The following is a 12677-nucleotide window of genomic DNA, read 5'->3' as shown; positions in this document are numbered from 1 at the left end:
AATAACCAATAACCATTCTACAGGTAAGAGAAATAAGGTGAGTTTATTATGAGCCAGAGTGAGGATTATAACCCAGGAAGGCCTCAGAAAGCGTTCCAGAGAAGCATGGTTTTCAGCACAGTCTTATATTTTTTAGAACAAAAAGGATACATTAAATACACCCAGGATACATTTTCAAAGCTTCAAAGAGGTCTTTAGTTGCAAATTAGCAGGTCAACATGACCCTGATGTTGGGAAAGGGACTGATACAGGCATTACCACAGGGCATAGGAGGGGAGGTATGGTTCTCACGTTAAGAGAGTGCATTCTTTACTTTAATGGTTAAAGCAGATCTACAACCTATGTTTGATAGGCCATAAGGCAGCCTTCTTTAGTTCAAGCTGAATCAGTTTGAACTTGAATAGTTATCCCATATACCTCAATATGTGAAAATCTCTTGACATAAGGTATAAATATTCCTATATTCAATTCCTGATTTCATTCATTATCATTGAGTGACTGAGGACAAGTGACTTAACCTCTCTACTCCCTCAACTGAAAAATTAGGACAGCAATCCTGGCTTTGGAGGGTCTTTTAGAGGTGCTCAGGGAAGTACGCACTGAGTGTATTTTACGTGGCCAGAACTTCAATGGCATTTTCCTTTTTTTTTTTTTTTTTCACTGAATAGTATGCCATTTTATGGATGTATTATCATTTGTTTATCCATTTTCCTGTTGGAGGACATCTTGGTTGCTTCCAGTTTTCGGTGCTCATGAATAAAGTTTCTATAAACATTGATGCACAGGTTCTTTTTTAAAGCTCCAGTCACCCTGGGGATGTCAACCTAAATAAAGAAGTAAACTGAGGCAAGCCCAAATTACCAGAAATTGAGTTTACTTGGGAATAGCAGAGGAAATTGATGTCAGGAAATGTATGCTGTAGCAAGCTACAGGCAAGTTCATTAAGGGTTTAGGGTGGGCTGTATTTATAGCAAGGAGGGCAAAGAGGAGGAAGTCCAGCCAGAGTTCAAGCAGTAAGTTCACTGGTTTGAGGATGGGGAGAGATTCTTGGCCAATGTTCATTGGTCAGGAGATAAGTCTTGGTCTTCTTCAATCAGGCATTTATGGGAAATCAGTCTTTCCATTCTTAAATTTCCTTCCTCTGAAAGTGTATGCATGAAATTCTCCATTGCATATCCTCTGGCTCCATTTTAGATTGAAATCCTCTCACAGGGACAAGGATTTGAATCTCACCACCGCCCAGGGGTCCTGGGACTAAACATGCACATTCCCTGACCTCTGGGATTTTCACTTCTTAGAAATTTTCTCCTTGTCCATCAGCTTGTTACTGAACCAGGTTCATTTTTGCCCACCTCCCAGAAAGCCAAACACTGAGATGACGAGATTGCAGCAGAGAGAGGATTTACTCACATGGCAGCCACATGAGGAAGCGAGAGCATGAGCCTCACATTCACTTCCCCGAAAACAGGGACTCAGGGATATTTATGGGATGGGGACAAGGTGGTCTGAAATGTGGAGGTAGGTGATTGGAGGTGAGAGGTGAGGTAACTGATGATCTGAGCAAGCGTAGTCAGACTCCAGGCCTCTTCAGAGGGCACATGCTCACAAAATGGTGGCGTTAGCATGATCTGAGGGTGGAGTTTTTAGCCTGTTGACGTCAAAAGGCCAACTATCAGACCTCTGTGTGGGCCCAGTTGATGAGTTGGTGGTCTCGCCTGGCCTGAAGTGGACAAGCAGTTCTAATTCCTGAAAAACAGGTCATACATCCATTACCATGGTGACCCAGGCTCCAGGAAGATGTTATCCAAAGGAGCCTAGTGGGAGTCAGATAGCATATTCCTAAACAACACAGTTAACAATGGGCAGATTAAACAGCTAAAAGCTATAATCAGTAATTGCAAAAAGGAAAAAAACTTCAGTTCCTAGCTACTTAATCATCAACGGTTATTTGCCGGTTTCAAGCTTACCTCCTCAGATTAATGAAGACCAAGCCTGCCCCAGGGAGAAAAGCCCAAGGCATCCTGTCCTATATACTGATCTATGTCATCCTCCTGGGAAGCATAGGATGTCCTGACCTGATCTGATCTGATTCTTATCCAAAGTTATAGGACCCCTGATAACCAGACCCCACCTGCACTGATCCCATTTTAAAGAATTTTTTACATGATCTTTCCTTTGTCTTCTAAAGAAACAACTTGCATACCTATGCCTTATAAATTTAGCCCAACCCTCAACTCATTGCAGCTCTTCACTGCCCATGGATCCTGTCCCCATGTTACTCCCTGCTACTCTCTGAATAAAGGAGCACCACTACCAGACCTTGAGAATCCAAGAAATCTTCCTTTTGACTCCTCGGCTTGCTGAGCCTGCATCAAGATGAGCCTCCCCCACACCTGTAAATTCACTGTCTTCCACCTTTGAGCACACTTTTCTCTCTCCCAAGGGAACTTCCTATTCAGCATCCAACAGACAGCAAAATTATTTCCTCCACATTTTTGCAAACCTGGTTTCCACTGCCTGGATGCCTCTGGGAAAGAGAAAGAGGCAGAGCAGGGTTGGGAACAGGAAAAGCTCCTCTTTCACCCTCACGGAGTAGAAGTTACTCTTTCGTAAGAGAAATTTACATTTATAAGATAAATCTCCATTTGTAAGAGTGTCTCCCACTCTGTCCCATGAACAGGAGAATGACAAAAATCTCTGGAAAGTCTTATCAATGGAGAAGGCACCAACATAAATCTGCATAACAACCTTATCCTTCTTTATTGTGCTTTGCCTGAAAATCTCCCATAACTAGATTCCCATTCCCCCTCCAACATCTTTCTTTTGTCGTTAGCTGCAGATGGTATTTAAGGTGGTGGCTTGAGTCACTTCTGGGACTTACTCAGTTTTCCTGGGTCTCTCCCCTGTATACAGGAGGTATACATGTTATTAAACTTCTGTTTGCTTTTCTCCTGTTAGTCTGTCTTTTTATTACAGGGGTGTCTCAGCCAAGAACCTAGAAGGATAGATGGAAAATTATTTCCGCCCCTCTACAGGTATGACAGCAGGGAGGCTGGTGTGCCTTAGTGAAGTGAGCAAGGGAGAGAAGAGTAGGAGGCAGACTAGAGGTAGAGGTATGAAGATGTTGATGCAAAATAATCAATAACCATTCTATAGATAAGAGAGGTAAGGTGACCTTGACTTGAGCCAGGCTGAGGACTATAACCCAGGAAGGGAGTCTTCACAAAGGAAGAAAGCATTCTGGAGAAGCATGGTTTTCAGTACAGTTTTATACCTCTTTAGAACAAAGAACATACATTAAACACTCCAAGGATACATATTCATCAAAGTTTCACAGAGGTATTCAGCTGCAAACTAGCAGGTCAATATGACCCTGATGTCCAGGAAAGGGAACTTACCTTCAGGAGTATTAATACGGGCATTACTGACACTGGTGGGCATAGGAGGGGAAGTATGCATCCTTATCTTCAAAGAGGGCATTCTTTACTTTGAGATAATGTTTAATGCATTCTTTACTTTAATGGTTAAAGCAGATGTACAATGTATGTTTGATAGGTCATAGTCAGGCTTTTTAGTTCGAGCCAAATCAGTTTTGAACCAGAATAGCTACCTCATATACCTCAATATGTGAAAATCTCATGTCAAAGGGAATCAGAATATGCCACCTCAAAATACGCCACTTTAGTATATGGATTATTTTGTGCTGAAGGCAATGGAGAATCAACAGATGCAGAAAGAAACCTTGGAGTTTCCCTTAGCTGACTAAAAGCAGAAAAATCTGAGAAATGAGGACTGCCATAAAGCTCTACTCTGGGGGAATTTTATGGCCATGAAGAAGATGGAAAGTCAGCACCAAGATGAGTCTGCACAAACAAACGTTACTAAAACAACCTTTATCTTCTGTTAATTTCCCCATATATTTCCTTTCCACAATTTATCACTCCTACAAGCCCAAACCTCTCTTTCGTTTGTCAAGTTATTTCTCCACCATTTTTCACCCCTTTTGAAATGATATATCAGCTTCCATGTCTAGCTACTTCCTTGGCTTTTTCACTTATTTTCTGTGGAGCACCTGTGCACATAAAATTAAAAATAAAATCTGTGTGCCTTTTCTCCTGTTAATGTCTTTTGTCAGTTTAATTCCATCTTTGAAGATAAAGATGCATACTTCCCCTCCTGTGCCCTCCAGTATCAGTAATGCCCGTATTAATACTCCTGAAGGTAAGTTCCCTTTCCTGGACATCAGGGTCATATTGTCCCAGTTACTGAACATAAGAGGGTAGAGGGAAAGCTTTTTCCTCCCCTTCAGGTAGGATGGGCCACTGTAGGATTTGTCTTTCACAGTGGGTGAGAGGGTGCCACTGGAAGTTATGAATAGAGCAGGGACATGACAGATTATAATACAAACAGGGCAGAAGCAGGGAGAGAAGTCAGGAGAGTATTGCAATAATTTAGGTAAGAGATGCTGGTGGCATGGACCAGGGCGGTAATGATACAGATGGTGAGCAGTGGTGAGATTTGGGGTACATTTTGAACGGAGAGCTGACACTGCTGAAAGATTAGACATGGCCTATGAGAGAAAGAGAGGAGTCAAGAATAATTCCAGTTTCCAGATATCCTCTTCTCAAGTCTGTGGGGATGACTGAAGAGGAGCAGACTATGCCAACCCAAAATATGCCAGTTTGGCATATGGATTTTTTTTTTTTTTGAGGAAGATTAGCCCTGACCTAACATCTGCTGCCAATCTTCCTCTTTTTGCTGAGGAAGGCTGGCCCTGAGCTAACATCCGTGCCCATCTTCCTCCACTTTATATGCAGGAGGCCTGCCATAACATGGCTTGCCCAGCGGTGCCATGTCTGCACCTGGGATCCGAACCAGCGGACCCCGGGCGGCCGAAGCGGAACGTGCACACTTAACTGCTGCACCACTGGGCTGGCCCCATATGGATTATTTTTAATTAAAGGTATTTGAGAAACAGCCAGTGGAATAAGGACACTCCTTTTACTCTGTCTCATGTCATTTTTACTGTTAGACCAGCAACAGAACCTAGAAGGGTAGAAAGAAAATTTTTCCTCTTCTACAATCATTTCGAATTAAAGTTAATTAAGAAATAGCCAGTACAAGAAGGACATTCTCACACTCCTTTCTCCCCCTGAAAGCAGGAAATAAATCTCCCATGTGAAAGATACCCTCCTTTGTACCGGAAGAGTAGAAGGCATCCTTATCACCAGAAGCAGGGAATTTAGGGCCGAGAAGGTTGTATAAACGCACCTTGTTACTTCGTTAATTTACTACCCCAAGCCCAAACTCTTTGTCTTGTCAATCTTCACAAATGTATTGTTTCTATTGTCTAAAAGATATAAAAGCTGCCTGCTTTGGTCATTTCTTTGAGTCTTATATCTTTATGGGGCTCCCACATATAAGAAATTAGTTTTTCTCCTGTTAATCTGTCTTACGTCAATTTGCTTATTAGACCAGCCAAAGAACCTAGAAGGGAAGAAGGGAAAAGTTTTCCACCCCTACACCTGCATCATGGCTCACGTCCAGTAGAAGAAAAAGGAAATCTCTTTCAGTTCTTCAGTAGAAGTCCTTATCTTCAAGGTGAGTAGGTCGACATGAGTATGTGCCCATTTGGACCAAAGACAATACAGCCGGGGGAAGCCCTGCATCGAGTAGGTTAAGCCTGGATTTCTGAAGCAATTACTGCCAACAGGGTATGGCAGTGCCCTGATTATGGTTCTTTAAGTGTGGTATGACCTGAGAATTTGTTACAAATGCAAATTCTTGGGCCCTACCCCAACTTACTGAATTAGAAACTCTAGAGTTTGTGGCCCAGCAATCTGTGTGTAACTGATACCAGCTCAACACAAGGTTGACATAAGGGAAGCCACATTATAGAAAAGAGACCATATTGTAACTTTGAGTGACCTCTGACTAACTAACCCAACTGGATTGGCACCCTCCAGGAGATATACATGCTCTTTAGATTTCATGGCCCCTCCCAGCTGCAATAAGGTGATCACTTTGTTCTTTTGAGTTCCCTGGTAATGTGATGACCCCCAGACAGAGATTCTATGCTAATATCCAGGACAACTGAAAGATCTGGTGTGGCCACTCCCAGTCTGCAAAACCAGAGGGTCAACATTCCTATCCCCCTCCCCTATAACCCACTGGCCTATATAACTGCTTCAAGATCTGTGGACCCCCTTAAGGTGGCTCTGAGTTAGTCCCCCATCTTCCTCCTTGTTGGCAAGCTATAATAAAAACCCTTTCTCTCCTACCACCTTGCCTCTCAACTGTTGGCTTGTCTTGTGCTGAAGAAGACCCCCTTTCATGGTAACATAACAAGCCCTCTAGGGGATTCTGATGTATGCTGAAGTTTGAGAACCACTGGTTCAAACTAATTGGAAGATCTTGAGGTTGGAGCTTTGTATTGTTAATTTGAAGAGGCAAAAGATGAATGCTGAGGAGTCAATCAACATTGTGCCCCTCAAGGGTGTACTATATGTACTGTTGGGGAAGTGGGAGTACCCCCCCCCCCAACTTTTCCTTAAGGTTCTTATGGCTGGTCAAATAATTAAAGAGGCAGGTTAGCAGGAGAAAATCAAACGAAGTTTAATAGCATGTATACATGGGAGAAACCCAGGGGAAACTGAGTAACTCAGCCATCTGGCTAAGGGTGCTTGTTTAAATATCTTCAGCTACAGACAAAGATGATATTGGGGCTAGTGATTTGGAATTTCAGAGGGGAAGCCAATTTACATGGAGATGGAATGCAAATGTTTGTTAAACAGGTTTTTCTGGGCCCAAAAACGGGTTTGTTAGTGTCTTTTTATCACATCTATATTACATTATACTATAGCCATCATATGGTATGAGCTCCTTCCTGGAACAGGCCTTCTATGTTAAATTCTTTTAGGTAGTTTTTGGGGGGAGGTCGGATGCTCTTCCTGAGTCTTCTGAGCTTTTATTGTCTTCAGCTCAACATAATGCGCATACATGAGTGGTACATCTTGGGGCAGCCTGCCCTAACGACATCATACAACACCAAGATAAGAGGCGCAAATTCATTCATTTGTTCAACTGATAAATACTTACTGAGCATCTAGTAGGTGCCTGCATGGTTTCAGGCATTGTAGATACACCAGGCATCTGTTTGAGGTCTCTAATCTGGTAAGAGGACAGAAAATAAAAGTAAAACTTATGGTATGTCAGAAGGAACTAACTGCTATAAAGAAAAGCACAAAGCCAGAAAAAGGGGAGGATGTGTATGTTTTTCTGAGGGAGGGTGTTGTCTGTCAAATAGAGTGTTCAGGAAAGCCCTCAAGGATAAGATGACATAATTCATAATAATAATGACATAATAATAATAATAGACACTCTTAAAGAGGAGAGAGACTGAAGGAGATGAGAGACCTGGCTAAATATCTGGGGGAAGAGCTTTATGGGCATAGGGAAGAGACACTGTAAATGCTTGTTCTGGGCTTGTGCTTGGAGGGTTCTGAAGAGCTGCATGGTTCCTCATGGTTGGAGCCCAGTGAACAAGGCCTGGAGTGAGAAGAGATGAGGTGTGTGTCGGGGGAGGCAGGCATGGAGTGCCTTGTGCATGACTTTAAGGAATACAGGTTAACGTATATCCAGTTACACATTATCTCCTCCTCTCCCCTAATCTAAGCTGAGGCCCCATGTGTTGCCTTCATACAGGAGAGGCTGCAGCTCCTGAAGAGGGTAGGAGTGAGAATGAATGAATGAGCAGCACGGGGAGGATGGTACTTAACGAAGACAACCTTCCCAGTTAAGAGGGAGAAGAGAGACACCAGAGCTACTGGAGAAGAGATTCATCCTCGGCCCAAAGCCTGAAATTGAGTGTAAATGCATGTGTGTGTGCACAAGCTTCTGGGGAGTGTGTCCAGATCTTTTATCACATTTTTGCAGGGATCTGTGTACCCACATGTTAAGAACTTCTCACTCTAAGGGAAGATGATCAGAAGCAGCAGACCAGCGCCCTTGGCTTTGAGCAATGGTGAGCTTTTAAAGGTGTGTTTAACTTCTGAGTTTAGCCCTTGTGTTTGTACTCAGAGACGGCAGAATTTCCCTGAAAAAGAAAAGGATTGCTGGGAAAATTTGCACTTCATGGGAAAATTACAGCATACCCTTCTGTGTCACCTGATTCTGGTTCTAGGGGAGCTATTTTACAACTCTGTAAATTGTAGGTAACTGACAGCAATAGAAAATAATTCGTGTCTATACACATGCAAATTAATTCTGTCCCGTGATGGGACATTTTCCCCCTTCCCAGCTCCCTTGGGCCCCCCTCCCCGCTACTGAAAAGCCAGTTTTGACCTTATTTACGCATTCTTTTCAGTATTCCTGATGTATAAATGACACCCATTCTTTGCATTCTCCTGTGAACTGGTAGGACCACCTCATCGGTTACCCCATTAATCAGTAAAGTAAAATCTTGTAAAAGAGGTTCCTTTTTATATTTGTCTGAAAGTCATGATCGTACCTTTATTGGGAAAATTATCTTTTAACGAGACTTTTGTTCGCGATTTGACTGGAAGGAGTTTCTCGTGCCACCTCCATAACCGTGGCAACCGAAGCAGACGGCAAACCCACAGAATTCCTTAATCCCCAGTGATCAACAGACAACAACGCTGGGCTCCAGTTTCCCTTCCCCTTCCCTCTGGCTCCTCCCCTCCCTTTGCTCCCCCTTTCCCCTCCTTCTTCCTCTCCTCGGGTCTCTTCCTCTTCGATCCTCCTCTTCCTTTTCTTCTTTCTGTCCCGCCCTTGTTCCCCGTTTCTTCTACTCTTCTTCCTTTCAGGAGCTGCCCGGGCGTGGAGCCTCCTCAAAAACACAAAATATTCCCCGCCTCCCGAGCAAACTAGGGAATTAGGCATCCAAGGCTTCCGGGGATGCTGAAAAGTCCGGAGCCTCAGAGCACTCCGCAGTTAGATACCCAGGGCCCTCGAGCGGCGGCGGAAAAGATGCCGAGGGTGCTAGATGCCTCGCTAGTTGCGGGGCCGAGGGGCTAGTGTCGCCGGAGTGGTCCGAGGGCGCCGCTGAGACGCGCCAGGGACTGGCCGCCCACGCCAGGGCCGGTCGACCCTGTCGCGGGGGACGCTCCGAACTTGCAGTGAAAGGGGGATTTTCCTGAGAAGAAACGAAGAAGGAGCATTATGAGGTTCTAGTGAATAAGAGCGAAAAAGGAAGCATCTTTTTGTAAAGGAAATATGAATATTTCGATAAAAATAAGAAGGAGAAAACATTTCCATTCTTAGCAGGGAGGTCCCCTCGCCGAGCATTGGTGGTTCAGTGGTAGAATTCTCGCCTGCCACGCGGGAGGCCCGGGTTCGATTCCCGGCCAATGCAGCGGTGTGTTTGAGACTTTTTTTTTTTTTTTTCCCTAATTCTCCCAATCATCTTGGAAAGGCTCCAGTTTAGAAGACGAATACTTTTTACATTTGAATTTTGACCTAATCTTACGTTCTGTGACAATAAGACCTGGCTCGATTCTGCCAGGTGAAAAGGACAGGTTGGCGACGGGCTGTTTTCCTAATAGGATGGTCGAAATTTTGCTTTCAGAATATTTGAAGTCAATGTACTCTGGATTTATCTACCTGTTTGAAACATGAGTATAACCAATGAATGACGTCTGAATTAAAAAAAAATCATTTTTTCACATATGGAAGCAGCAACCTTTAAAGGAACATAGAATAAAAGACTTACTTCAAAGCCACTGTCGCGTGTCTAGCAGAGTGGCGCAGCGGAAGCGTGCTGGGCCCATAACCCAGAGGTCGATGGATCGAAACCATCCTCTGCTAGTTGTTTGTTTTCCCCCTGGAATATATTGGAAGTATTTAAAATGTAATCGTCCCAACTCTGTACCTAAAAAGACCTTGGGCAACCGCAGGGCAAGTATATTCAGCCCACGGATGGCTTGTGGTCAAAATAATTCACAAATCGGAAAGTTTTTAATTAAGAAATGTCAAGTGCTCCGTCTCAGAAAGCAGAGAATTAATAATAACTCATCAGCTGCAAGGTCTCCATTTTTGCCTGCTCCCATACTGTAAACAAGAATGCACATTTAGAGTTCAAAAGAACCGTATATCACTAATTTCAGTTTTAGAGACTCAGTTATAGGGAGTTGGGAGTATTTAACGACTCTCCCAACAATCCCTCCCTTTTTGTTCCGTTTTCCTCCTTAGCACTTATCACTATGTAGTATACAGTATATTTTATTTATCCATTTAGTATTTTCTCCCCCATGGGACATAAATTCACAAGAGCAGAGATTTTTGTCTGTTTTGCCACTGTGGTTGCTATAGTATCCAGAACACAGTGTGGCTCATGTTAGGCGCTGGTGATTTGGTAAATATGTTAAAAGTTGCAATTTCTAATACACCAAACACCAATTTTGACATTATTTTTCACCTTCTTCTTCTACCTTTTAAAAAATTACAGAAGAGTACAAAAATGACCACACAGAATTGATCTACTATTTAACATTATGGCATATTTGCTACAAATCTCTCTTATATTTAAAGAAAAAATAAACCCACATAAAACTGAAGTACTCTTCAACTGCTTCCCCACTCCTAATATCCCCTTTCTCAGGGCAAATCTCATGAATTTGATGTGCATCTCTCCCATTTCATTTTTTTTTAATGACTAATTTTCATTTGCAAAGAGGCTAGGAACACCTAGCATGAATGCTTTCATTTAAATAACACAATGTTTATGTTCAAAAACATTTATTTTATGAATATCCACATCAAAGGCTTTCCTTTACAATGCTGTTGATATTAAGTCTATTTCTGTGTGTTAATTTATGACAGATTACATACAAGCATACCTAATGTTTACACAGGTGTCTAGAATGGGAGGTCAAAGGGCTATATTTGATTTTCAGTCGGTTACAAAATGGAGGCAACGTCTTTATCAACTTGGCAATACAGGTTTTAGAAATCCTGTCATTAAAGTTCTTTTATTGACTGTATTTAATTGTTTTGTCACATGAAATTCCCATCACAGTAAAGAACCACACTATTCAGTTTAGGTGCTAGGTGAGACCCCATTCCATTTTCACTTTGCCTACATAATATGCCCATATAATTCCCACCTGAAATGAATTTTAAAACACTATTCTCAGTGAGAAGCTTTCTACTCTCACAGATCACCAGAGGCACATGTGATTAATCTAAAAGAAAAAAATTGCCAAGAATGATGAAATATTATTCGCTATTTTCTCCTGGGTTCTTTTTAAGAAATGGATTTTCAGTTTGTTCTTGGATAATGTAAAAATAGATTGAGCATCTTCTCAAAGAGGTAAATTATTTACCTCCTAATCTTCTACAAGGCACTAATTCTGCTCTCTAAGAAGAGTTTCTTATTAACAAGCATAAAAATGAAAAGAGAACACCTGTATTAAGATAGTCATTTTGAAAAGAACCAGAGACCGTGGGGCCTCAAAGCACACTCTCTGTATATAGCACTGCTTTTTCCCAAGATTGAAACGAAGCTCGCCATATGTTACATTTGCTAGCGACAGTTAACAAATAACCCTCATGAGATTGATTTATGTTTACCACCAGATTATTTCTGCTAGAAGAGACTTCTAAGATCACTTTTAGTTGAGGAACAAGGGACCAGGAAGATCAGACAACCCCTTCCTTGCAGCTGCAGAGGAACAGATCCTGTAGGGCTTCATAAAACGGACCTGGCCACTGATGTTTCTGATGAAGGATTTTCAAAGACATCAACTTCAGAGATTGTTACTATGACCTATGGAAGTAACATTTAAATTCTGTCTGTACGTGATTGTTTTTCTCTTTAAAAATATATTGCCCTAGTAATAAGATGCTAATTGGCATCTCCTTTTTGCCTCAAGATCATTATCTTTGTGATATTTCTTTGTTAAATCAGAAGAAGACAATTGATTCTTCCTACTTCACCCATATGTGTGGAGGTAAAATAAAAAAAATTAAATAAAATCAATGACTCACTAGATAGATAGCTGATTTAAACAGAATTCGAGAGTAGAATTTGAGAGCATATGCTTCATTTAAATAGACATAAGGGGCTAAAAAGGGAGGAAGAGAAGCTGGGTTCAGGGAACAAGGGTAGATCATTTGCGGCAGGCAGGGATACTAGGCAGGGAAGAGGCGGAGCTTCAGTTTAAGATCCTTGTGGCCTCTACCTTCCTCTTTCCTCTTACTCATTTTGTTCAGAAGAGATGGGCAGGAACACTAAAGAAAAGGGAGGGAATTTTGAGACAGGACCAAAGAAAAGTAGGTAGAGGAGAACATATTACAATAAGACAAATGTAGCATAATTAGAAAAGAATAGGTTTATTTATTCAGATAAGTATTCATCCACAATAAACAACGCGAAACACCTTTCACCATTTTTACCTCATTACTGGTGGTGAGCTTGAAGAATTTTAATTTTTTTTAGCTCACTTCTTTATCCATTTACTTAACTTGCAGAAAGTAGCTCTTGAATGTCTGCTGTGTGCGTGAGCCCGTGCTCTGCCCAGAGCTGCCCAGTGAGGAACAGATACTTTTCAGCTGAGGAGTTAGGAAGCTGCGGACATCTGGGCATTGGACCTGGGCTGTGGTGGCAGGGAAAGTATACTGGGCAGCTTGTCATGGGCACCGAAATCCCTGTTAATGTC

General features: G+C 42.2%; 1 long non-coding RNA gene and 2 other non-coding genes across 3 annotated transcripts; 2 read left to right on the top strand and 1 right to left on the bottom strand.

The window, feature by feature from the left end:
• Window positions 1-1384: 1384 nt before the first annotated feature.
• LOC138919697 (uncharacterized) lies at window positions 1385-8697 on the bottom strand. Its single transcript, XR_011430104.1, has 3 exons — window positions 8510-8697; window positions 7099-7170; window positions 1385-1746 (listed from the first exon to the last, which is right to left on the bottom strand). It is a non-coding gene; the product is annotated as an uncharacterized lncRNA (long non-coding RNA).
• Window positions 8698-9302: 605 nt separating this feature from the next.
• Window positions 9303-9373, top strand: TRNAG-GCC (transfer RNA glycine (anticodon GCC)). The gene has a single exon. It is a non-coding gene; the product is annotated as a tRNA-Gly (tRNA).
• Window positions 9374-9753: 380 nt separating this feature from the next.
• On the top strand, window positions 9754-9825 carry TRNAM-CAU (transfer RNA methionine (anticodon CAU)). Its single transcript has one exon. It is a non-coding gene; the product is annotated as a tRNA-Met (tRNA).
• The last annotated feature ends 2852 nt before the right edge of the window (window positions 9826-12677 follow it).

This window comes from Equus caballus, chromosome 20 (assembly GCF_041296265.1).
Source record: "Equus caballus isolate H_3958 breed thoroughbred chromosome 20, TB-T2T, whole genome shotgun sequence".
NCBI lineage: Eukaryota > Metazoa > Chordata > Mammalia > Perissodactyla > Equidae > Equus > Equus caballus.
Note: the sequence above shows the minus strand (reverse complement) of the source record. Positions and strands in the feature narration are given on the sequence as shown.